Raw genomic sequence first — 26,069 nt, 5'->3', positions numbered from 1 at the left:
AAACATAACAATAATAACAGAAGGAAATAATAATAATCTTCCACACTGACATTTGCACAATAATTACTGCCGCACTATGACTTTCCTTCAACTCGTTTTGCATTGAAATGGGGGACAGTGGGAACAACTTTGCACGCCTCTGGGATTCAAGCTCATTTTAAGCTTCGGTGAAAGAAAATACAACAAATACATGATGTATTTAATTTCAACTAAAAGAAAAGAGAAAAAAAAGCAGCATTGCTTTTTCGCAGAGGCATAAATTATAGGATGGACAGTGAATGATGGAATTGTCCTGCGAGCCCTAAACGATGGCTCTGACAAGGACAGGATTAGTAAGTGCAATGTTTAGTGGATGATGTCTCCCCAAAATTATTTGTTTGGAATAAACCCTTGAGATGAACCGTCTCATTTTCAAGGGGGTCCACAAACATGGCCACCGCACTGCACTGCGATAAAATAGGAATTGGAATGCAAGGCCTGTCAAAGCCTGTTCATCTGACCACGTAGACTACACAGTAAAGTCCCTCAGTGTTCATGTATCCCTTTCTAACTCAGAGAGACTACAAATCGTTGCTGTCGGGCAGAATCCTCTTGGGCATTTCATTACAGGTTTTCAAAGATGACAAGATCAGCTATTGTAGACTTTTGGAAAAACGTAATCAAATCATTTTTTCCGAATTGATCAGTATTCGGTAGACCGTGGGTAAGCGGTGGTCTAAGGACATACAGGTTATTGGGCTCTACTTACATTTGAAGACTCTCAGAGTTAAATGAACACTAGGGATTTCACGTGGATGGAGGGTAACTGCGGCACTCACACCTGAAATAAGTTAGTGTTCGCGTGTGTGCATATGTGTGTGCGTGCATGCGTCTGTCTGTCTGTCTGTCTGTCTGTCTGTCTGTCTGTCTGTCTGTATTGCACATAGCCAGACTACGTTGATCGGCATCGCCTACAGTACAGAGGCCTACAGTATCTGATCCCAACTGATCGGTGCCTTTTCCTTAAATGAAGCATTTGTCTCCCATAACTTTTCTAGATTATACTCATGAGGATCGTAAGGTTCTTATGATATTGTTTTACATTAAGTTGGGCTATTATTACAGTGGACTAAAGTGAATGAAAGGTGGTGACAGTAAGGTGTTGTTTCTGGGGGACACAGCCTCAGACGGTGGGCGGACCTGATTAATCTAAAGATTAATTAATCAACAATCACTATCATTGTTTCTGGAATACCAAATGTCATTCATGTTAAAGCTTGTGTTGAAATGAGTGGACACTGAGGTAGATGCTATTGATAACCGATACAGCATTCTTATTAAAAGAAACTAAACAAAAAACAGAAAGCAATCGGAGACATTCAAATTATATATATATATTTTTAAAAAATCATGTTAAATACCTGCAACAAATATGTATATTCCTGCACCAACATTCTTTGAAGAACAGAACAGGGCTTTTTAAGTTTGATTCTGTGGGCGGGCAGCCTTTTTTCCCCTTCCTCTTCTTCTTTCTTTTTTTTTTGTTCAGGCTATCCGCTGCTGTTTTTCAAGGCAAAAAAAACAAAACAAGTTAATATATATATATATTTTCAAATAATAATGAAGGAACCCAAAACAAAATCACATTAATTTTCTTTTTTCTTTTTCTTTTTTACAAATTTAAAAAATAAGTCACCAGTTTAACCAAATCCCCTTTCATATAAAACATATATAGCGTTATGTCACTTAAAAAAAAATAGAGATTTAACAATGTGAAGTGCACCGAACAGAACAGATAAAGTGTTATTTCAATGAACTTATACAGTATTCATATTGTATTCATATTGTATCGTTGAGCTGAATTTGTTCCCATGTGTTCAGGCTGACCAGAAACAGCGGTGATCTGTCCACACAGAATCCAAATGTGTTTTTTTCCCTGTTGCAACATGCTCTACTCTTCAAGCATGCGATAATATGGTTTTGGTAAAGAATATTGATATGCAAATGTACAGAGAGAGCATGTTCTTGCGTACCTTTTATAGCACAAGTTCACACACGCCGTGCTTGTTTGCCAGGGCTGGGTGATATGGACCAGATCAAATATCATGATATTCTTGACTAATATATATCAAGTAGATATCAATACTGTGACAATAATATCAGAATTCAACCATCATTTATTTCCGGAACCTTTCAGCAATTTGCGAACAAGCCGATCTACAGCCTCACAACGCGTGTTGTGAGCTTATTAGATCAGCTGTTTTCGAAAGATTTGTTACCAATTTTGAAAGCATAAAATACGCCATATCACGATATAGTCTCTTATCACGATATCGATATATTATCGACACATTGCACAGCCCTATAGTTTGTTGTTCTACATAAGGAGGAGAACCCCTCCTCACCCCCCTGCCCCCCCCCCCCCACTCCACCCTCCACCCAACCCGAAAGACCAGAACCAATGTAATCTTTAAGCACATTAACGGTTCCCACGATCACACTGTAAATACATGTCATAGATGATTCAAGTAACTTCTCCCGTGCCTCGTCCGGTGGACTCACATCGTCGCCACGTTTCGCTCCCGTATTTCGTCCCACTGTTATCGTTTTCTTTCGTTTGTTTCAAGTTCGTAATGTAAAAAAGGCATCGTCATCGAAGAGTGTGTATGCGTTTTTTTTTTTTTTTTTGCCATCCGTAGTTTTGTCTGTAAGGGAGGATGTGGGGGGGGGGGGATTGAGGCCTGTGTTGACTTTCATCTGTAGTTTATCCTCTTGGCCAAGAAGGCCCAACTGCCGCCGCGGGGTGGGAGACGGTGGGCGGGGCAATGCCTCCCTGCGTTTTAAGGGGGGAAACCCCCTTGCTTCTGTACAGTGGATCCACTTCAGTGTGACTGACTTTGTATGTTTTTTTGTTGTTGTTTGTTTGTTTCTGCGTTGTTGTCTTTCTTTCTTTCTTTTTTAGGTGACATGGCTCCATGAAGGAAGGGAGTGGGGGGACGGGGGTGTTGAGGGGGGTGTTGCTCGTCATTCTTCCCCTGAAAACCAAAAAAAGAGAACAATCTGGTTCAGTTTTTGACAGGCTGTGGTTAAGGCACGTGCACACACACACATAGACATCAGAGGAGGCTTTGAGCCCCTGCCCTTTTACCCGTATGTAAAAAGTGCCCTCTTCAGATCATGTATTCAGCATTTACTATATGGTGAAAGAAATGCAAATGCTCCCTTTCCATGCCATGCCCGAAGGCAGCATGCAAGAGAATTGCCTTTTCTCCTGAACTTGAATACGGAACGGAATATTCTATGTGTAGAAATCCTTGCCGTATGCCGCATCTCCAGTAAAGGCTTGATTATACTTAGTTCAGCACCGTGTTGCACACCGAAAATAGCTGATGTCGTAACTTGAGCCCGTTTAAAAGACGGAAGCAGAAATGTTTCTCTTTGGTGGGAATAATTCACAAGCTTTACAGTCCGAGGGAGTCGTTTTCCAAACAATGTTTTATTGTCAGAAATGGCGAACAGATACACGATTTCCAAATGTTGTATTGCGCCATGAATTAAGCAAAGCTACTGCATATATACTGTTCTCACATGTTACTGTATCCGGGGTTGATCCAAAACCCCGCCTCTTAGTGACATGATTCTCGGCCAATCACAGAGACCCTATCTCTCTGTAGCAGCGGTTGCGTGTTGAATAGTATGCAAATGCAACTGTTTTTAATCCTTAGCATGTATTATGATTAGTACATTTGTCCCTTCATTTCATTAATTAAACATAGCTTCAATCAATTATCTACATTCAATATATTACACACATTAAAATAAGACCAAAGGTTATTTCATTAAATCATTGCAACCCAAAGTTACACTCATAAAGTCTTATTATAATATAAGCTTACTTCAGAGTTTTCCCGTGTGCCAGCATGTAATTACTATGAGAAGAACTTAAAAAGAGTTAGGTGGTTACTTATTCAGTATGTGAACTTCCTTGATTATTTAATCTGTGAATCTTTAATCCAGTTTTATTAAGCAGTATGAGTAGAAAATCCTTAGTACAATGTATCCTGTGTGTGTATTCAACAAGTTCTAGGTTTCATATCAGAATATCATTATGTTTTCACATTAGATTCAATTATTAGTACTGTATAACTCTAGCAATTAGCTAGAGGTTTAAAATACTTCAAACAGGTGAGGTACTTCACGTCAAATGGTTCAGCAGCTGCCTATTGACTCTGGAACTCAGACAAAGGACTTCATCTGCCTTGCATTCCAGAGCCGATAGTTGCCACCAGTGGCCCCAGCTTCAAAGAGGTTTCCCACTGGGACGTCTGTTCACACAAAAGGCTATTTCCATACATTTAAATTGATTCTATCTGTCTTTTATTGTCTTACCATAGAAAGTGTAAAACAGTGTCACACCTAGTCATTGATGTATCAGGCGTGTGATTTTCTTTAGTATTTTCCCGGCCTGCAATTTAGTAGTAAACCAATGTACTTAAATCATAATTTCATATTTCTTGTAGCCTTCAGTCATCAGATACCACACTGATCTATAAGCTTGCGTTGTGAGCTTGTAGATATACAGGCAAAAAAAAAAAAGAATCAGTCCAAAAGTGCGCTACTAGACATTTCAGACCGTCCCTCTAATATTCAATGCACATCTCTGTTGTGGTTACAGTATTCCTCAAAAAAAAGGTCCAATAAGGATTTATTCATTCTCAATCAACACATTAACCCTATAGCATCTATTCTGGGTATGTCACAATAGGCGAATATTTGCTGAAAATACCCAACCTACATGCTCACAACGTGTTGTGAGCATGTAGATGGGTTATTTTCGGCGAAGGGATTTGGTGTGTCAAAGGGGAAATGATTACATCATAGCCATTTAGTTCTCATCCAGACATGTATGCTTGCAACATTTTGTCAACAACCCACCAAATTGATATTTTGGACCCCCATCTGAAAAGATTTTCTGCCAGGTACCCCCATTAGAGAAGATGTGTGCTTTTTCAAAATTATTCAAAATTTAAACAGATTTTCTAGATTTGTCATTTTTTTTCTTTCCCCGAAAATAGCTGATCTACAAGTTCACAACTACAACACGCTCCATCATGACGCATTGTGAGCTTGTAGATCTGCTATTTTTTAAAAGCCGAAGTGTAAAATACAGTTAAAGAGGTTAAACTGATTTTGTTTAACTAATTTAGCTGGGGACCCCTGGAAACCCCTCAAGGACCCCTGGGGGTCCCCGGACCCCACTTGGAGAGCCACTGATTTAGAGAACTCTCCCCAACAAACCCCAACTGCAGAGCTACCCTTCTGAACTGCTCTTACACAAGTCAGGAACCAATATACTTTAGATAACATTCCACTATATTCATGGTACTGTAGGTAGTATGTTCAACCTGAGCAATTAAATCATGGTGAAGCTCAGGTGAGTGCCTAGCCATGCATGGACCAGAGCAGCAGAGCCAACCAGCAAGGCAGTGTAGACACTAAACCAGAAGACAAATAAACATTAGTGAACAAATAAAGCAATATTAATGTAGACTGAGTCGCGTCTCTGTGTAAGCACATAACAGTGTCCAACCATCTTGCAACTAATGTTACTTGAACCCCATAGACCACCAAAGTCTGACGTAATTTACACATCCTTTGTTTGTCTACCTGGTTCGCAGTTTTCCACCGGCATTCTGAATCTCATAGACGTATTTAATATCGTGTCAAATAAGAACTGTGTTCCAAAAATAAACGAATGATCCCGGCGGTTTTACTCTTATGGATACGAAGCATCAAAAACGCTAAAGTTACTTCCGCCGAATTAGTTAAATTTTCGCCAGAAACAGACTGTATCAAATATAAGTGACTGACTATCATAAACTATACAGAACCTCCTCCCTGACAATTTCGCCGAGACAGTTTGTTTATTTTTGGACCACAATTCTTATATGAGACGATTCTAAGATGACCCAATGTTATTCTCCATAGTGAAATTTCTTTACGAACCTGGGGATGAACGAGTGACGTCAGGACTTCGGTGGTCTATTGCGTCCCTATTCTGGGGGCGAACATTTGTTTTACGTTGTGAGCTTTTAGATTGGCTAATTTCAGCAAAGAGATTTGGTGTAAGGTGAGGAAAAGGAGGGGACCAATTACAGAATCATTTCTGAACTGTCAAGAGAAGGTTATCCAATGGAATACAACCATCTTAAGGACTACTAACCATTATTGGTTTTACTGGACCATCTGTACGAAGTGGTCTTCAGACATAGACCTATACTGTACATATGAACCGGACCCCACTTCCTACTAGAGAAGCAATGAGATATAGGCTACGGTCAGCATACTGTATTGTTAGAGGAGAGAGTGAAAGAGACCGTGACAGTGTTTCCCAGGCTCTGGGCTGTCCTGCTACAATGACTGTCACAACACATAAACCGCACCACACACCAACCCGGGAGGTGACACGGCACGCTGCATTGTCACCACGCTGCGACGCGGAGCAACCAAAATGTCCTCTCCTCAAACCACTGGCACTCTCTCAAGCCCCGAACGGACAGAAGGCTGATGTAGACTACTATATGTGCGTCAGAGGAAACCCTGAATTCTCAATCACACTTGACTTGCTGTCCCTTACTGCAGTGGTTCCCAACCTTTTTATTTTCCCCTGGAGACCCCCCCCCCCCTTCCCCCATTTTTACATCTTACCCCCCTCCACACACACACACACACACACACATACAAACTTGCATGCACATACAAACGTACACACACGCACGCATGCGCGTACGGTCGTACGCATGCACAATCGTGTGTTTTTCCAACATGTTATGGTATTGTTCCTATATAGTAGTGAAAAAAGCCTCATGTTGCGACCTTGTAGATGTGCTATTTTCGCTACTTTTCAGTCTTTTCGAAACATCTTGAAAATTAAAAATAAAATTGGATTCCTTTTGATAACATGATGACCCCAAAAAGCAAGTTATGATTTTGTGCAATAACGTTTAAAAATTTGGAACACATCCGAACAGACCAGGCCTCCGACCCCCGGCCCCCGCACACATACGATCCTACTGAGACCAGCCTTTACAGGTTGGTGAGACTGAGAACTGGTCAAATGGAGCCTTTCTGGGGGGGGGGGGCGTTCTCATTGGCTTACCCGTACCTACGCACACATGCAGTCCCACGGGCACACACGCGCACATGAACACACATGCATGCCTGCACAACCTTTAACCCTGTCGTCCCTCCCGCGGGATCTCGGCCGTTTTTGCATTTTTCAGACAAACAAACAAGTGTACACGAGTGTGTGTGTCACCTACCTAGGCAAGCTATATACCATTTTAAAGGTACAGGTCTTGTGATTAAAATGATGCAAACTATTCCAAGATGGCATCACAACTGACGCTACAATCAACGCCGAAGTCCGACATACACAAACAAACAAACATTCACAAAGCTACAGCGACTTAAGTTCAAAGTTGAATTCTACTACTCCACCAACATGAAATATGTTCTTACTTCGGGGAAGAGTATGATCCAATCCAGTGATATATAAAATCCAAACCACGTTTTTCCGTCAAGAAACCAATAGAAACCCCCATAGGGCATAGCAGTGACGGACATTTTGTGGTTCCACTCAAAAAAATAAAAAATTTCCCATAGAGATTTCCAAAAATATTTATATCAATTATTTTATGCCTAGAATCAAGCCATCCAGGCTCCTGGTGAATCATGACCATAAAACATTTGATTCTGTGAAAAACTAATTTTGAACACTGCAAAACAAATTAAATTTTAATTAAATTATTAAATATAGTATATCATATTAAATACTTAAGTCATCTTTTTTTTTCACAGAATCAAATGGTTTATGGTCATGGGCTAGTTAAGGCTTCATACTGTGGCCACATTGTGTTTTCTAGCTCATATACACTATGATAATAGCAGTGTTAAGCAGGCATCTATTTATAGAAAATATTTAGGCGAGAATAAAAAACCTTCTATTCCAGTAAGTTCAAACTCAATGTCAGTTGCACATAGGGTTGATTCTTTTTGCTGGGGGAAAAATACCCAACCTACAGGCTCAAAACACATTTTTGGATATGACTCCTACAGATTTTCTCCAAAAAACACGCAAATCAGTACACAGTATCTCTATAGTCATGTGATCATCACGGATCTGTCCGATTTACCAGATTCCATCCTGATTGGCTAAGATTGGCTCCCAAAGTTTGCAGGATTGGATCATTTTGAACACAATGCCTCAAATCATGAACGAAGCATGCGATTTCCGTGACATTTTCCACGTAGATTCCCACTTGGCCCAGGAAGAAATGCCACTTGAAAACTTTCCTAACAGCCTCATGGTGGCGCTATAATAGGCCGATTCACGTTTTTCCCTATAACTGCACCGATCTGCGTGAAACTTTGCACGCACACTCCCCAGAGGCCAAGGAAAAACATCTGCCCTGCATTTTTCACATCTGCTTTTTATAGCGCCACCATGAGGCCGACTTTTGCAAAACACATTATTGGATATTACTCCTACAGATTTTCTCCAAAAAACACGCAAATCGGTAGACAGTATCTCTATAGTCATGTGATCATCACGGATCTGTCCGATTTACCATATTCCATCCTGATTGGTTAAGATTGGCTTCCAAAGTTTGCAGGATTGGTTCATTTTGAACAAAATGCCTCAAATCATGAACGCAGCATCCGATTTCCGTGAAATTTTCCACAGAGATTCCCACTTGGCCCAGGAAGAAATGCCACCCTTTTCACATTGGCCTGTTATAGCGCCACCAGCAGGTCTAATTTAGCACTCCGAGGAGCACTTTTTCTAGTTCCAAATGGTTCAAGAACAACAATCAATTGACTTTGGGTATGCTGTGTCTAGCCGTTTTTTTGCAAATTATACAGGATTGTTAACAGGCTAAAACCAGAAAAGCGTGTAATTTTAGAATTGAGCTAAAAAGCATTATTTTATACTTTGCCTATTCAAAAATAGCAGATCTACAAGCTCACTTCGTGCTGCGCTACGAGCTTGTAGATCTGCAATTTTTTTTAAATTGTGAACATTTATGCAAATCTTTTAATATAAATATATTTTTAAAACAACATTTTTTAACTCAAATCTTTGCTTCTGGGGGTCCCTGGAATGAAATATTTTGAGATGGGGGTCTGCGGCCAAATACAAATAATTTTGGGGGTCCTTGACAAGTTTGAGCACCACTCATAGCCTCTATAGCAATATAGGTTTTTCAGAAAACTGTTAGGATTTAGAAGACATTTTTTTAATCGGATTCAGGTCTTAATGGGTTAACCGTTAAGGCATCCATCCCCATGCCATGCTTCCACGCATTGGAGCTGCAAGCTGCACACACACACACACACACACACACACACACACACACACACACACACACACACACACACACACACACACACACACACACACACACAGAGAGAGAAGCATATGCACACATGCAGAGCCAGAAAACTGCGTGCACACATCACACTATGTGCGCCCACGCATTTGCTCAACTGCAAGTAAACAAACCCTCCTCCTTCCCAGGGTTTCTCATGCTGATACACACACTCATGCACACACGACACACGGGATCTGCGTGCATGCCTGTGCTTACGTGTCCATGTGCAGTGCACACAAAATTGTGTTTGCAAGCTACACCGTGTTCACACATTTGCTCTTTTGCATGTTCAAATCCGAATTTGTAATTTGTTCTTCCTCACTCGTATGCACACACGCACGCATGCACACACGCATGCACACACGCATACACACACGCACACACGCATACACACACGCATGCACACACGCACGCATGAACACAGGGTTTGATTATTATTTTTTGTATCCAGGACTTGAACCCAGGTCGCACATGTCTACTCTCTTCCAAGACAGAACCCCTGTTCAGTGGTGGAAAGTAACTAAGTACATGTACTCAAGTACTGTACTTAAGTACAATGTTGAGGTATTTGTACTTTACTCGAGTATTTCCAATTTCCAATACTTTTACTTCTACTCCACTACATCTCAGAGGCAAATATTGTACTTTTACTCCACTACAATTATTTGAAAACTTTAGTTACTAGTTACTTTGTAGATTCAGATCAGGGGTCTTCAACGTTTTCAGGCCAAGGACCCCTAACTGAGAGAGAGATGAAGCAGGGACCCCCTCTATATTGTATAAAATTGTGTTTCAGATTATACTTTTTTTTTAAACTTTTTTCCTTTTACACCTACACTTTTTGCCAAAAATAGCCGATCTACAAGCTCACAACGCCTCGCAGCGCGAGGCGTTGTGAGCTTGTAGATCGGCTATTTTCGGCTAATGTTCCCCTCAGAAAAGGGATGCTAGGGTTCAAGTGGTTAATGAAAAAAAAATGATACCACACAAAGATTTGGCAGACCCCCTGTAGTAACTCTGAGGACCCCCGATTCTACTGGACCCCCGTGCGTGTAATGAGCCGATCTCCGTGAGGACGGCGGTCACGGAGAACATTCCATGATTTTTTAAAGGTAAAGTAAAATCGCCGTTTTCGCTTGCAAGGGGACAGTACACGGATGAATTGATTAATTAATTAATTCCTGACAGTGACTGAGTTAATGTTTCCACTGTAAAATACAGATGCACATTGTGGACTGCGCTCAGGTGATCTGTGCTTTATGAATCTGGGCCAGCGAAATCATAGTTGCTGTTGGTACTAGTCATGGCTGCCAGTTCCCACCTGACGTCGTGTGTGAGTTCTGACCGCTCCAGACCGTACTGAATAACTGCTAGCTTGCATAGTGTCTTCAGACCGAGAGTTAAGTCTAACATGTACAGGTCATGAGGGGTTTCGTCTCCAAAGAGGATGATACGATCTCCCACCGTGCGACAGCGCATCCCACACATCTTACCAGGGCTTTTCCCCTTGGGCACAACCTTCTTCCAGGTGAAGGTCTCTGGACTGAATTTCCACAGATGCCACAAGGTCGTTTTCCAGTCTTCACCACCAAATATGTACAGCTCTCCGTTGTAGGCAAAGGCTGAATGAAGCCTGCATCCTTTTGGAAGCTGTGCATAAGTCGTGCTAAGCCAGCAGTTGGTCTCTGTGTCAAACACTCTGATGTTGTTGTAGTAGTTTAATACAAACATCTTTGTCCCGATGATGGTAGCAAAGTGATGGTATAAAAAAGGAGGTGGAGTGCCTCTGATGTTAATAAAAGACCAGACCATTGTGGTGGTGTCCAACTTGTACATGTCATTAGTGCATGTAGTCAGCTGGGTCCATCCTCCACGGATATACATGACCTTCCCCAAGACACAGGCTGAGTGTTTAATCCTCCCCTCTGGAACAGTCCCAGAAACCCTGGGCTTAAACCATCTCTGGGCGTCGACATAAAACGCATAAAGAACGTTGGAGAAAGGAATCCCTCCCCAGATGTAGATGGTATCTTCTATCAGCACAGCTGTGTGGTACTTGCACCCGGAGGGAACCTCACAGGGACCTTCTCCTCCTGTAGTTGTCACTGGGGGCAACTTCCTCCAGCGCAAAGACACCGTGTTGAAAACGTTCACACACATCTGAGCCATGTTGGCATAGTCGAGCCGCCCAAAGGTGTACACCTTGTGCTCCACAGCAACAGCAGCTTGACCGACTGTCTTTGGCCCTCCGCTCAGATGGAGCGTCCAGCGGAACATTTCTCACACCGTAGTTTACAGTGAGTCTCACCATGTAAAAGTACAGTCCTAATGGGTGTGAAAAGGCATATTATTGTTTCAGTGGCACAAATGACGAATCCACGAAGCCGATGAGTTGGGTTTGGCCAATCAAGGAAGCCGATGGCTGTTGATAGAGAATCGATCGCCAGCACAATCCCCCGAGTCCAGGAAGTTCGTGGTAATCCTCTGCGAGCAGACAGTTTGTTCAGAAGTGCTGCCTGGACATTTTGAGAAATCACTACGAGCAGCTGGATTTGTTGTCAAAAGTTGCTGGCGATTGATCTTAAAGCACATGGTTGTGATGTTGTTGCGTGATGACATCATGACGTAGAATACCCAATGACGTTACTCCAACCGACTGTCATCGGGTAGATGTCAGCAGAACGTCAGCATGTCATTAGGTACATTTTGATGCAAATACTTTTATACTTTTACTCAAGTACATTTTGAATTCCGGACTTTTACTTGTAACAGAGTATTTCTACATTGTAGTATTGATACTTTTACTTAAGTAAAACCTTTGATTACTTTTTCCCCCACTGCCCCTGTTTGGCCTGGGCAGATATAGAGGGCTGTCCCTTCATAGTTGTTTAATCGATTGGTCATTTGGTCTTAGTCAACCAAGGCTTTTATTGCGAACGCAGCGCAAGTGGAGCTTACTATGAAACCGTGCTCGGGTTGTGTGTGTGTCTGTCTGTCTGTCTGTGTGCAGTATTGTGTGCACTGCCTGTGTGCAGCCGCGCCCCCATGTGACTCACGCTCTCATTGGCTGCTGACAGATCTCAGAGTGCACTACAGTGTGGCTGAAATCCGCCTGCCCCTGGGTGACTAATTACACTCCTCTGAGAGAAATATAGCAGCTACAGTCAAAAATAACACATCTAAAAGCATCTAGACAAGTTCAGCTATTGGGATATCTAAGAATTCCATGTCATTTGTGCATATTTCAGGCCGGATGGCAAGTTGAAAACGCCTTAAAACACAACAAACAAACATAACATAACAATTTAAAAAAGACAAATGGGGCTAGCGGTATGGAGCCTTCTTGTGGCGGCCCTGTTCTCACTAAGTTCACTGTACCACCCACTTCTCTACAATTGCTCATTCCTTTCTATTCTTCTTATTGTTATTTTCGAGCTGCGTTCGCTTCCCGCGTTCGCTCGTCTTACTTGTATTAGTCATTTTGTATTTGCTTATTTCAATGGTGAATGAATTATTTCTTGCCAAATGGTTTCATGTAAACCTCTTTTTTTTTCAATTGGGCCTGTCAATCCAGCAGCCATTGTGAAATCAATATTAGAATGTTCCGTTCTCGACCTCACCAAGTTGAAAAAAGGGGTCCGATTTACCCCCTGGCGGCCGTCCGATAAATTTTTTTTTAACGATGTATTATTTTGCCAATATATGGCAAGTATATGCTGCATATATGCCATATCCAGGTTCATATATGTGGATATATAGGAAATATATTTCTCATATATAGCTTATACATGCACATATATGCCGCATATGCGGATATGTACATAAATGTAGAGACATATGTAGGCGGCCAATTTAAAATATGTCACTTATATGATAAACATAATATGTTGCATATATAAAAACCTATATTGTTCATATATTTCCTTTGCCCCCCCCCCCCTCCCCCCTGCTGGCAGAGGCAAATATCGCCTATGAGTAACAGTACTTGAGTAAATAAGCTCTATTACTCTCTGCCTCTGTTCCTCACCACACTGGTTTTATGTCGTCATTGTGAGGACGGCTGTCTTAGTTTCAGTGCCAGCTATGACTGCGTGCCGCGGCAACGAATGTAACCCAACACCAGTGCCATAAACCACTTGGCATTATGTTGTGTGTTATTGTGAGCCCGTCACCATGGTGGCCACAACTCACACATTGTCACTGTCGGGCAGAAACCTTGTATCTCTGTATCTCATCTTTTTATTTTAACTTTGTTTTAGTTTTTAGTTTTTTTTTAATAAAATGCATACAATAGTGCTACACAAAAGTAGTGAAAATAGCAGATCTACAAGCTTGTAGATCGGATATTTTCACTATTTTAAAATGTTTTTCAAATAAATAAAAGTCCGGAATTCAGAATTTACTTAAGTAAAAGTACAAAAGTATTGGCATCAAAATGTACTTAAAGTACCAAAAGTAAAAGTACTCATTATGCACAAGGTCCTATTTCACAAGTTTTCAAATGTATAAAAATCTTTTGAAAATAGCAGATATACAAGCTTGCGATGCGTCTCATCGCGACACATTGTGAGCTTGTAGATCGGCTATTTTCAAATGGCCAAAATATATATAGGGCTGAAGTGGTTAGTGTATATTTTCTAATATAAAAATCATAAAGGAGTGCTACACAAAAGTAGTGAAAATAGCAGATCTACAAGCTTGTAGAAATATATTTTCACTATTTTAAAATGTGTTTCAAATAAAAATAAAAATTAAGTTTGTTGGAAGTTTGTTTCCACACAACAGCAACTAAATACCCAGTGCTGTACTCAACCGCAGTACTTCAAATGTATAGATACTCATGGTCAAATATTGCTCAAGTGAACTTGAGTTAAAGTATTCAAGTATTCAAAAATATATTCTTTAAAAAAATTAATTAAAATATGTAAAGGTAGTGTAAGTGATTGGTTAGTTTTGGGCTTCCTTTTTTGTTAAAAAAGGTAACGCTGTACATTCTGATAGTAGTCATTTCTGTAGAGTGTCCCTCCCTCTCTCTCCAGCTCTTTAATAAACAGAAAATACATACTGTACACTTCAAGTGCGTTGACAATGGGTTGACAATTTCAGCCAATCAGGCGAGAGTACCCATTCATCAGCTTCAATTTGATAGTGTTGTTCCATTTCTTATTCTTGTCCGTTCAATTATTTGTGTCATCACTTACAAATTCACAATGTTTATCCTGTATGAATTCTCTCTCCTGATTGGATCAAATCAGTATCCTGACCTGAAAATGCATTTTCTGTTTGCTAAAGAGCTGGAGAGAGGGGGATACCTCTGTTACTGAACAAACACTCTATAGCAATGATTACTATCAGTTATTATTTTAACAGAAACATATCACTACAACTCATCATGATGTGTTGTGTTGTGACCTTGTAGATCAGCTTTTTTCACTCTTTTTAAAATAGAGCTTAAGTGGTTCATTCATCATATTTATTTTATAATTTTTTGGTTTGGCACCCGGGGGTCCCTTCCTAGAAATGTGAGGAGTCAAAAGCACAATTTGTATTTGAGATGTAGAGCAGTGAAAGTCATAAGCTACCAAAAAAGAAAACTACCCCTAATGCTCAAGTAAAGTATGGTTACTCGAAAAAGGTACTTAAGTACAGTACTCAAGTAAATGTAGCCTACTTACTGTCCACCACTGCATGGTGGCTACAACTCACACATACCTGCCACCGAGGGGGCGTGACAGGGGCAGGGTGACAACAGAGAGTCACATGACAGCAATTCATCAAACATAAGTGACATAAGTCTGGGGATTAAAGAGGGAATCGATAAATCCAGCACTTTAAATAACCGTGACCTTTGGACCCAACCAACCTGTCACATGTAGTAAGTAGTGGACATCCACCGTGTGTACAGGGATGGGAAACTACCCACACACACACACACAGACAGACAGACAGACAGACAGACAGACAGACAGACAGACAGACAGACAGACACACACACACATTGAGATGGGAAACTACACACGCACACACGCACGCACGCACGCATGCACACACTCACACACACACACACACACACACACACTGAGATGGGAAACTACATACCTGCACACACACACACACACACACTGAGATGGGAAACTACACACACTCACACACACACACACACACACACACACACACACTGAGATGGGAAACTACATACCTGCACACACACACACACACACACACACACACACACACACACACACACTGAGATGGGAAACTACACACACACACACACACACACACACACACACACACACACACACACACACACACACACACACACACACACACACACACACACACACACAGGTGTTGCGTGTGCGTCTCGGTTTACAACATCTATCTCTTTCTTCAAGGTTGAGAAATAGCATGGGTGTGTGTGTGTGCGTGTGTGCGTGCGCGTGCGTGTGCGTGTGTGCGTGTGCGTGTACTTGTATCACGGTTGAGGGACAAATGTCCCCACAACAAGTATATTAGAATTTGAGAAACGGACATAGACCTCAAAAGAGAAATGGTTCCTGTATGGTAAAGATTCAGGTTAGGCCTTCAGTTAGACATTTAGAGGTTAAAGGGTTAGGAGTTGGGGTTAACGTTATGCAGGATTTATACTTAGTTGCGTGCCGGTGTGTCACGCACCGTAAAACAGCTGATCCACAAGCTTGTCGATCGGCTATTTTCACCGAAAGCTTTTCCCCACAATAACAGAAAACAGAAAAGACACTAGTATTGAGCTCATATCACGGCACCGAGTGCCGCGCTACGATTTTGTAGATCTGCTATTTTAGAAAAATCGTATATATATTTTTAAAGCGAACATTTTTAACTCAAATCTTTGCTTCTGGGGGGTCCCTGGAACTAAATATTTTGAGATAGAGGTCTGCGGCCAAATACATATAATTTTGGGGGTCCTTGACGTGAAAAGGTTTGAGAACCACTGATATACTGTAGCACCATATATGTTTTTTTCAAAAAACTGTTAAGATTTAGAAGACATTTGTAGAATTGGCCTCAGGTCTTCATGGGTTAAGTGGTTAAGGTTAGGGACAAAATGCAAAATAAAAAAAACTATAATAAAAAAAATAAAATAAAAAACGCCTCCCTAAAATGTTGACATCCTCACAAGTATACTAATACAAAAACGTGCGTGCGTCCGTGTGCGTCCACAGTGTGTGAGTGCATGCGCGCGCAGTGGTCTCGGTTTTGAGTCTTGGGGACAGATTCCCTCAGCGGTGACAAAGACACTAACAATAGCTGTCAGTGTGTTGTAACCCTGCCCTGTCAACAGCCTAGTGTCATCCAAGGGGAGACCTGTTTACCGGGCGTGCACATTGATTGCATATGCTGGGTCAGGACAAGTAGGGCAGTGGGGGAGGGGAGGGGAGGATGGGGGGGGGGGGGGGTGGACGTCAGGGAGGAGGAAATCTCTCCAAACCTCCTTCAGGGGAAACACATCACACTGGGTTCACTCATGCGTGCATGCATGCATGTGTGCATGCATGTGTGCGTGCATGTGTGCGCGCATGCGTGCGTGCATGTGTGTGTGTGTGTGCGTGTTTGCGTGCGTGCAGTGGTGCAACAAAGCAGTGGTGGAAAAAGTACTCAAATGTGTTACTTAAGTAAAAGTATCAATACTGCGATGTAGAAATACTCTGTTACAACTAAAAGTCCGGAATTCGAAATTGACTTGAGTAAAAGTACAAAAGTATTGGTATCTTAAACTCAGCCCGTCGGGGTTCAAGTACCTAGGGATCAACATAACCCATACTCTACCATCCCTTTATGCTGCTAATTTCACTCCCCTAATTACCCAACTCAAGACAGACCTTCAAAAGTGGAAGTCATTACCTCTGTCACTGATTGGTAAAATCAATGTTGTAAAAATGAATATTTTGCCCAAATTTCTTTTTCTTTTTCAATGTGTCCCTCTGTTCTTACCTAAACAAATTTTCAAAACAATGGACCAAACTATTTGTAACTTATTGTGAGACGGGAAAGCACCCAGGGTGAGAAAATCACTACTCCAACAATTCAAATTCAATGGAGGTCTCGCGTTACCAAATCTCCTCTTCTACTATTGGTCATCTCACATTCACAAATTAACATATTGGCTTCACTCCCCAGAGTTACCATGGTGCAGGCTGGAAGCACAGTCATGTCCATCATCCTCCCTTAGGGCCCTACTCACCTCTTCATTAATCCCTCTACCTTTACAACCAACCCAGTGGTACGATCCACTCTTAAAATCTGGCTTCAATGCAGGCGCCATTTCAAGTTCAAGTCAGCTTCCACTTTGATGCCCTTAGTGCGCAACCACCAGTTCCCCCCATCACTAGTCGATACATTTTATACATTTTGGCAGAACAAAGGCATTACGTTTTTTAGAGACTTTATAAAAACGGATCCTTTTATAGTTTCTCAGATCTAGCTTCAGATTATAACCTACCTACATCACATCTGTTTCGTTATTTTCAAGTTAGACACAGTGCTACAGCTCTTTTTCCTTCCTACCCTTCGCTACCGCCTAAACAGTGTTGGGATGACTTTCTTACATTTAAACCTCACCAGGATTCACTTATCTCTAAAATATACGACAAACTTATGACCTTTGACGATCAACCTATAGTTAAGGCACGGAGAGCTTGGGAAGAGGAGCTGGGAGCACACTTAATAGACTTTTGAGACCAGTGGTGGGACAAAGCAATACACAAAATCGGATCAAGCACACCATGCGCAAGGCTAGAACTTATACAGTTTAAGGTATTACATAGGGTTCACTTTTCCAAAACTAGACTATCAAAAATGTTCCCATCCATAGTAGACCAATGTGAAAGATGCCACACCTCACCATGTAACCTGAGTCATATGTTTTATTTCTGCTCCAAATTTAATACATTTTGGAATGATTACTTCGACACTCTGTCCAAGGTTTTGGGTCTCGAAATACATAAGAACCCCCTAACAGCCATATTTGGGGTCACAAGTGGTTGTGGTACTCGGACCAATTCCATACAATCAGATGTACTAGCTTTCACATCTTTATTGGCGAGACGTTGTATTTTACTATTATGGAAATCGTCTAAAGCTCCATCCACGTCCATGTGGCTCAGAGACGTTATGTATTATATCAAGTTGGAAAATATCAAATATTCCGTAACGGGCAAATCCGCTATGTTTTCCCATAAATGGGATCCATGTATTACTTATTTCAACGCACTACAAACTCTGCCCCCCCCCCCCCCCCACCCTACCTACCTTCCCTTCCCCCTGTTCCTCCCCCCTTTCTCTCTCCTTTTTCTTCTTTTTCCCCTTTCTCTCTTTAACTATCATTTCAATCTTTTTGCTAAATTTTACTTATTTCTATCAACAGTGTACACACTCCGCAGTAATTTTCATTGCTACCTGAACTAAATTCCCTAAAAAAAATTAAATATATATAAAAAAAGAAAAAAAACAGTATTGGTATCAAAGTGTACTTAAAGTACCAAAAGTAGAAAGTACTCATTGTGCAGAATGTCCCATTTCGCAAGTTGTCAATTGAATAAAATGTATACAAATCTTGCATCTTGCAGGATTTGTATACATACTAAAAAGGTTTAGTCAATGCATTGAAATTTAGACAGATAGAAATGATAGATTTTCCAGACATTTCCAAACAACATCAGTAGTGAAAATCGCAGATGTAAGAGCTCACAATACATCACGTCTCACAGGACTCTCACACGTTGTGAGCTTGTAGATAATATTTTCACTCTGTTTGAAACAGGACTCAAGTGGTTAATTTATAATGCACTTTTTGTTCCGATTCCTAGAAACGTAGTGGAGTCAGAAGTACAATATTTGTCTTTGAAATGTATAGTGGAGTGAAAGGAAAAATGACAAATATTCAAGTAAAGTACAGATACTCAAAACACCTAAGTACCGCATACTCAAGTAAATGTACTTTCGTTACTGTCCACCACTGATGTAGCCTTTCATTCAGGTTTGTGGATGAGATACTGCATCGCGCAACGACAGTCGCTGTAGAATCCATTCTCAGATCTGTGGTGCCCACAGTTTATTCCTAACATCAGTTACCTAGCGACCGAACCCCCCCCCCCCCACGCGTACACACACACACACACACACACACACACACACACACACACACACACACACACACACACACACACACACACACACACACACACACACACACAACCCCTCCTCTACTTTTTAAATTTCAAGGACCCTCGGTTTGATCTATTTTTATTAGCCCACAGACCCCTTATCCAATGCCATTTATTTCTTTGTACCTCAGTGTTAAAAGAACATTTCATCCATTATCAACCATTTCTTCGTATAATTGGTCCTCACTAATGTGCATACATAAGATGGCACCATTTCTGTCTCATCTGAGGGCTGTGTTCATAACAGTTCATAAACAGGCCTACCAGTGAAATCGTCAATGAGGATTCCAAGCTAATAGAAACTACAGCCTTTTCTCTTACTGGAAAGTTAGCATGCTATAATGGAATGTAATTAATAGGATTAAGGATTACTGCATGTTTTTTGTGAGGGTACCTATCCTAGGCCCTAGGGGACACGGGGAGAACATGCAAACTGACAGAAAGGCCCTTTCACCAACCCCACCTGGGTATGGGCACTGATGATGCGGAGGAGAGGACACGCCCCAGCGCCCACAGCGTCCCCGGCGGGAATCGAACCCAGGACCTTCTAGCTGTGAGGCGACAGGGCTACCGACTGCACCACCGTGCCCAGATAGGCGGATTTCTGAACTGTCCAGCCCTCCTCTGAGACACAGAACAAATAGACAGAGAACGTACTGATGCCATACGGGTCCATCGGTACGCTCTCGGAGTTACAGACCCGTTAAGTGTCCGTTTTGGGCCCCTGGTGGTCCCCGGACCGGACCTTTTGAGAACCAGCGCTGTAGAGAGACATCTAAGGCCCTGTTCAGACGGACGTCCCAAATCCAGCTCAAATCTGATTGTCTATCCAGATTGGAGTTGCATTGTTTTTATGCCATCTCAACAGCAAAAAACACACACACATGCAAAATCAGATTTGAATCACTTTCCTTAGCCTTGTTCAGACTGCATAAAACCAATCCGGCTCCAATATGGATATAGGAAATCAGATTTGGGTCTGCATTTGGGCTGCCAGACTGAACAGGGCCTCTGCGACACAAGCATACAGTACCCGTCACGCCTCGTTCGTGGTACATTCGCTTCAGTGGAGTGCAGGACAGGTTTCAATCACATGTCAGGCTTTGTTTCTGTGACTTAACCTTACAAAAATGCATGCACACTGTGCATTGCACAGTCTCCTACGGACCAAATATACCATGACTGACTGCTGTACAACAGTGTTCCTCAAACACTTTCATGTCAAAGACCCTCAAAATGGATATAGGCTATATGAACAGTTTGGGGCTAGAGTCCCCCATAAGAGAAGATGTTTTGTTAGATTAGACATTAGAACTGTCTATACTGGTGGGGAGATAACAGAGGAGAGTGTGAAACCCATGAATAGTGATTCTCATTCATTCTCTCAGTTGGCTAACAGGTGAAATAACAGTGAAATCAACCGCTTTTCAACCTGGTGCACATATTTTGGGCATGTCTTTATAGGTGAAAATGCAAAAAGAAAATTAACTAAAATAGCAGATCTACAAGATCACAAGATGTCGCAATGCGGCACCTTGTGACCTTGTAGATCTGCTATTTTAGCTACTTTTGAACATTTTTTCCAAAGTATAAAACTTTGAGTGGTTAAACTCATCCATGATTTTGCTGGGGACCCCCCTGGAACTCCCTCAAGGACCACCTGTGAGTCCCCCCGGACCCCACTTTGAGAACCCCTGCTCTAACAGTATATTAGGACCCCTATCAGAGATGGAGAGCCATGGGCTGCATGCAGTCCAAACGCCAACAAAACAGCATTATATTATAAAAGGCGGACACTCCCACCTAGCGGGCAGAACGGGGTAGTGCGCCTCTGCATGACTCATCGCTTGTCTCTCAACAGCTGCACTCAGACATTGGTTACAAAATGTACCAGCTGACTTGTGCTGCACAGCAACATGGCAGAGCATCGCTCTGTCTGCTCTGTCTCCTTGGGAAAGGGGAACAAAATGGCATGTCAGTGTCATGGGTGGCTGGGGTGGGGTGGGGTGGGGTGGGGGAGAGACAAAGGGGCTACTCTTCAATTATCCCTTTAAGACCCTGGGAACGCATCTGTGTCATTTTTATATTTGAGCTAAAAAAGCATAATTTTACACTTTGGCTATTCAAAAATAGCAGATATACAAGCTCATAGCGCTACGAGCTTGTAGATCTGCTATTTTTGAAAATGTTTTAAAACGTGTGCAAATCTTTGAATATGTATATATTCTTTTGAAGCGAAACATTTTTACTCAAATCTTTGCTTCTGGGGGGGGTCCCTGGAACAAAATATTTTGAGATGGTGGTCTGCGCCCCAAATACATAATCATTTTGGGGGGTCCTTGACTTGAAAAAGTTGGAGCACCACTGATAAAGCAACATTGACATTTGTATAGAATCGGCCTCAGGTCTTAATGGGTTAAATTCAATATAAACAGGGAGCAGGGGCCCTGAAACCTCAGCGCATGTTGTTCGCAGGTAAACTCACCATACGATATGTATTTCAATACAGGAGTCACAAGGGGCTACGCATCCTGATACAATACGTTGACCGTTATAGCAATGATGGAAACACCCCCCCCCCCCCCTTTGTGTTATCCTTTTAGCATAACCTTTGACTGTACTACCTGTACTGTTGAAAAACATGTTAATAAAGTATTCAATCAATCAAGCACACATGACCAAAATATGCCTGGCATGGCCAGACTAATATCACTGCGTAGATATTAGTCTGGAATCTCTGTGTGGAACCTGCATTTCCGAGGGGGCAAATTAAAAAAATGCTTCCGGTGATAAACCCGCCCCAGATTTGCATACTGGGCCCTGATTGGTCCCTCACAGCTTCGGAAGGGAGAGAAATCCAATCTCTATTGAGAGAGGCCAGACCTAATCTGCTAAGGGCAATTTTTTTGTGCAATGGCAAATTGGTCTGGAACCAGGCTAGACCAAATGCCACAGCAAGGCAGATATTGGCTTTGAGAGTGACAGGAGCTATAGCTTTAGTTTCACTGCTGTTTTTCCATGTCCTCTCCGGTCTCCTCTCACTCCTTTCCACCTCTACATCAGTGGTTCTCAACCTGTGGGCCGTGAGGATATTGCAATTGGGCCCCCAAAATAATTGGCAACCATTTTTTATGACAACATAATTCATTCATTCACAATCGATTGACTAATCGTGAAAATAAAAACGCACACTGCCCACCCATCTGGCCACCTAAGTGGTCAGATGGGTGCTCTACACAGCATAGGGATTTGCCAGTGTGTAGGGTAGGGGCTCTGATCAATACAAAACAAAATCTTTGAAATAACCCAGAAAACTAAATATTGCGACACAGGTCTCTCGCTATACTGAACGATACAATGCGGACATCACCGATATACGTGACCCGATATTGAACATTTTGAGCGCAGCCCTACTCAAAACCCATGAGCTAACAGGTAGGCAAACAAATAACATTATTTATAGTGCACCGAAGTCTCACATCACTGCTGCTGGAGGGCGCTATACCCCTCGGTCACAGTATTATTTTTTGTATTTGAATTCCCATGAGGGAATCTTATATTATGTCATATAAGAACTGTGTTCCAAAAATAAACAAACCACCCAGGTGATTTCTCTCATATGGATATGAAGCATCACCTTACGATGAAAAAGTACTAATTTATCCAAAGAACATATTTAGTTTTTCTCCAAACACAGACTTTATCAAATGTAACTCAATGTCATAGACAACACATACCTGACAAAATTACCAGGTTAGTTTGCTTATTTTTGGAACAGAATTCTTATGACGCGATCGAAGATTTGCCTATGGGAATTCCAATACAAAAAACAACGCTGTGACCCAGGGTTAGTCTGGGAGTGACGTCAGGACTCCGGTACTCTATTGTCTGGAGCTCAGTGGCTGCATGGTGCTTATTGGTGCAGCGTCGACACTACTCACCTCTGTGCAAGATCGCCCGACAAGGTGACCAGCCGCCAAAGGGTGACAAATCCAATGGACTGTTACAGTTCAGAGCTTGAAGAGCTGTGTGTGTGTGTGTGTGTGTGTGTGTGTGTGTGTGTGTGTGTGTGTGTGTGTGTGTGTGTGTGTGTGTGTGTGTGTGTGTGTGTGTGTGTGTGTGTGTGTGTGTGTGTGTGTGTGTGTGTGTGTGTGTGTGTGTGTGTGTGTGAGAAGCCAGGATTTCACATTCTTAGGCCTCTCATCTCTCCTCTGATAATCCCAACAGTCTGAAGGTGACTTTTGAATCACAGTGAAAGGCCTTCTTCTCCTCGGGGGGCCTGTTTACTCCTTGTCTCCGTATTCCTCCGTTCCAGTGGGTGATTTGTAACTCGGTGTCCTTGTGGTCCATGATTAAGGTGCTATAATGGCTGAGGTGGTAGTGGTGGCCGTGTGTGACCTTCAAAACAGGTGACATATTTAATTGTTGCCGTTTCACATAATGGCATCGGTTGGTTCCCAACCTAGTGGATCCATTATGGTGATCCAGATCGATCGATATAATAAACGTGCTCTGACAATGCACGTGGCCCACGCATCTGACCAAATGGGTGGGCCCGCAAAACACCTTTTGAGATTTTCAAGTAGATCCATGATCGGCTGATCCAGAAAAGGTTGGGAGCCGGGCTGCCATTATGGAATTGATTGGATGTTTTTAGTCAGTATAGGGTGTCTTTGCATGGTAGCCAGAGGGACGGGCTGCTCGCCTGAGCTATACTCGGTTTGCGAGCCCCCTTTGTTTTGCTTGTCGTTTGGATTAATCGCTCGAGCGACATATGTGGGTCATGCTCTCAGCTTGCCTAAGGTGCGCAGATAACACGCCTAAATCTTATCTATAGCTGCCAAAATATGTATTTACTACATTTTCACACAATATTAATACATGTCAGTGATGTAAAGCAACATGGAAAGCCAGCAGGCAACGTGATGGATGGTGGCCTTGTCTTTTCTCTACAGTTTGTTCTTGTTTTTTTCCCCCTATTATTCCAATCACAAGAGAGACAAGTCTGGAACGTTGCTATAGAAACTGCATCCACGGTTAACTGCAGAGAACCTTTGGCGCCACAAGGTGTCGCTCTTGTTTTACAAGTGCTGCGTTTATTTTTTTCCCCCCTTAATATCCTGGCATTTAGAAATACGAGAGGTTTAGATTATATTAAGCTCTTATCATCAATACAACATTCCAGAATGTAAATTTAAACTATTTAAAATAGTTTCTGTTCTGTCCTTCAACAATTGCAATATGATTGTTTGGTTTCTTGTACACAGTGCTGAAAATGGTCAATAGCCTATTACAACAATGACACGCAATAGAAAGAGGAGCAACTAATTAGCAGTCCTAATAGCATCATGACTGAGCCTTGATCGATTGATCGATCCCTATAGGCTACAACTAGTCTGATATAGCAGTGGTTTTCAACCCTTCTCATATCAAGGTCCATTATTTATTCGGCATTTGAGCCACGGACCACCATTTGATGAGATTGACTCTCAGACCCAAATCTTAGAATATTTTGTTGTCGTTGGATACGATTTTGTCCACAATTCCATGCTGTATTGATGTTGGTACTAGGCCTATAGGAGAGGTGAAAGGCAAACTTTGATCAAAAGAACAATTAGTTAATTAAGTAATGGAGATGTTTAACAATAATTTAACTCTTGAGAGCTTAAAATTAAACCAAATGGACCCGTAAGGGTCCATTTGGTTTCATTTTACACCCTCAAGAGTTAAAGATATATAAGGGTCCATTTGGTTACCAACTCTCCATCATTTAGCTGGGGACCACCTGGAAGGTCCCTCAAGGACCCCCGGTGGTCCCCGGACCACTGGTTGAGAACCACTGTATATAGCTATAGCGCAACAAAGCGCTTTGATTTGAATAAGACGCCATGGGGTGCAGCACAGCTATGGAACGCGCACAGTCACAGACGCTCTTATATAGGACCTTTGCTTTGCCAAAAAAAGCAAACGTTTTGGCAAATATATTACTCCACATAGCAGCGTGTAATAACGGGGACCTATACCTATGTTATGTTCTAGCAACACATGCAGAGCTGGAGAAACGCAACGAATGGCGAGCGCACCTTTGGCATGATACAAATAAATGAATGCATTATGCATGTAAAAGACGATGGAAATAACAGGTGTCCAATTCCACTGTGTCCATAATAACGCTAACACACCACCACCACGAGCCACGTATACATCATTCTATAGATTAATTGGTCCTATTATTTATAGTCTCTCTGTTAGGCTACTTCAGACAGATCAGTAAAATCAAATGTAAACTTTGAAACACTAAAACTTACGATTTATAGGGTTAATAAATTACTAAGAACGGTTTCATAAAGTGCTTTACGAGGCTGATAATATTATTTCCCAAGCTTTGCTTTTTCATATTTTTTTTCAACCTTTCAACAATGACGCGCATATAATGGATATAACGGAA

The 26,069-nt window shown here is 41.8% G+C and overlaps 1 long non-coding RNA gene across 1 annotated transcript; it reads right to left on the bottom strand.

Moving 5' to 3' along the window:
• Window positions 1–26,064, bottom strand: LOC308079767. The gene is made up of 3 exons (XR_013932631.1): window positions 23,563–26,064; window positions 2,542–3,014; window positions 1–1,539 (listed from the first exon to the last, which is right to left on the bottom strand). It is a non-coding gene; the product is annotated as an uncharacterized lncRNA (long non-coding RNA).
• Window positions 26,065–26,069: the final 5 nt, after the last annotated feature.

The sequence above is a fragment of the Gymnoscopelus braueri genome (assembly GCF_963280865.1).
Source record: "Gymnoscopelus braueri genome assembly, chromosome: 23".
Classification (NCBI taxonomy): domain Eukaryota; kingdom Metazoa; phylum Chordata; class Actinopteri; order Myctophiformes; family Myctophidae; genus Gymnoscopelus; species Gymnoscopelus braueri.
Note: the sequence above shows the minus strand (reverse complement) of the source record. Positions and strands in the feature narration are given on the sequence as shown.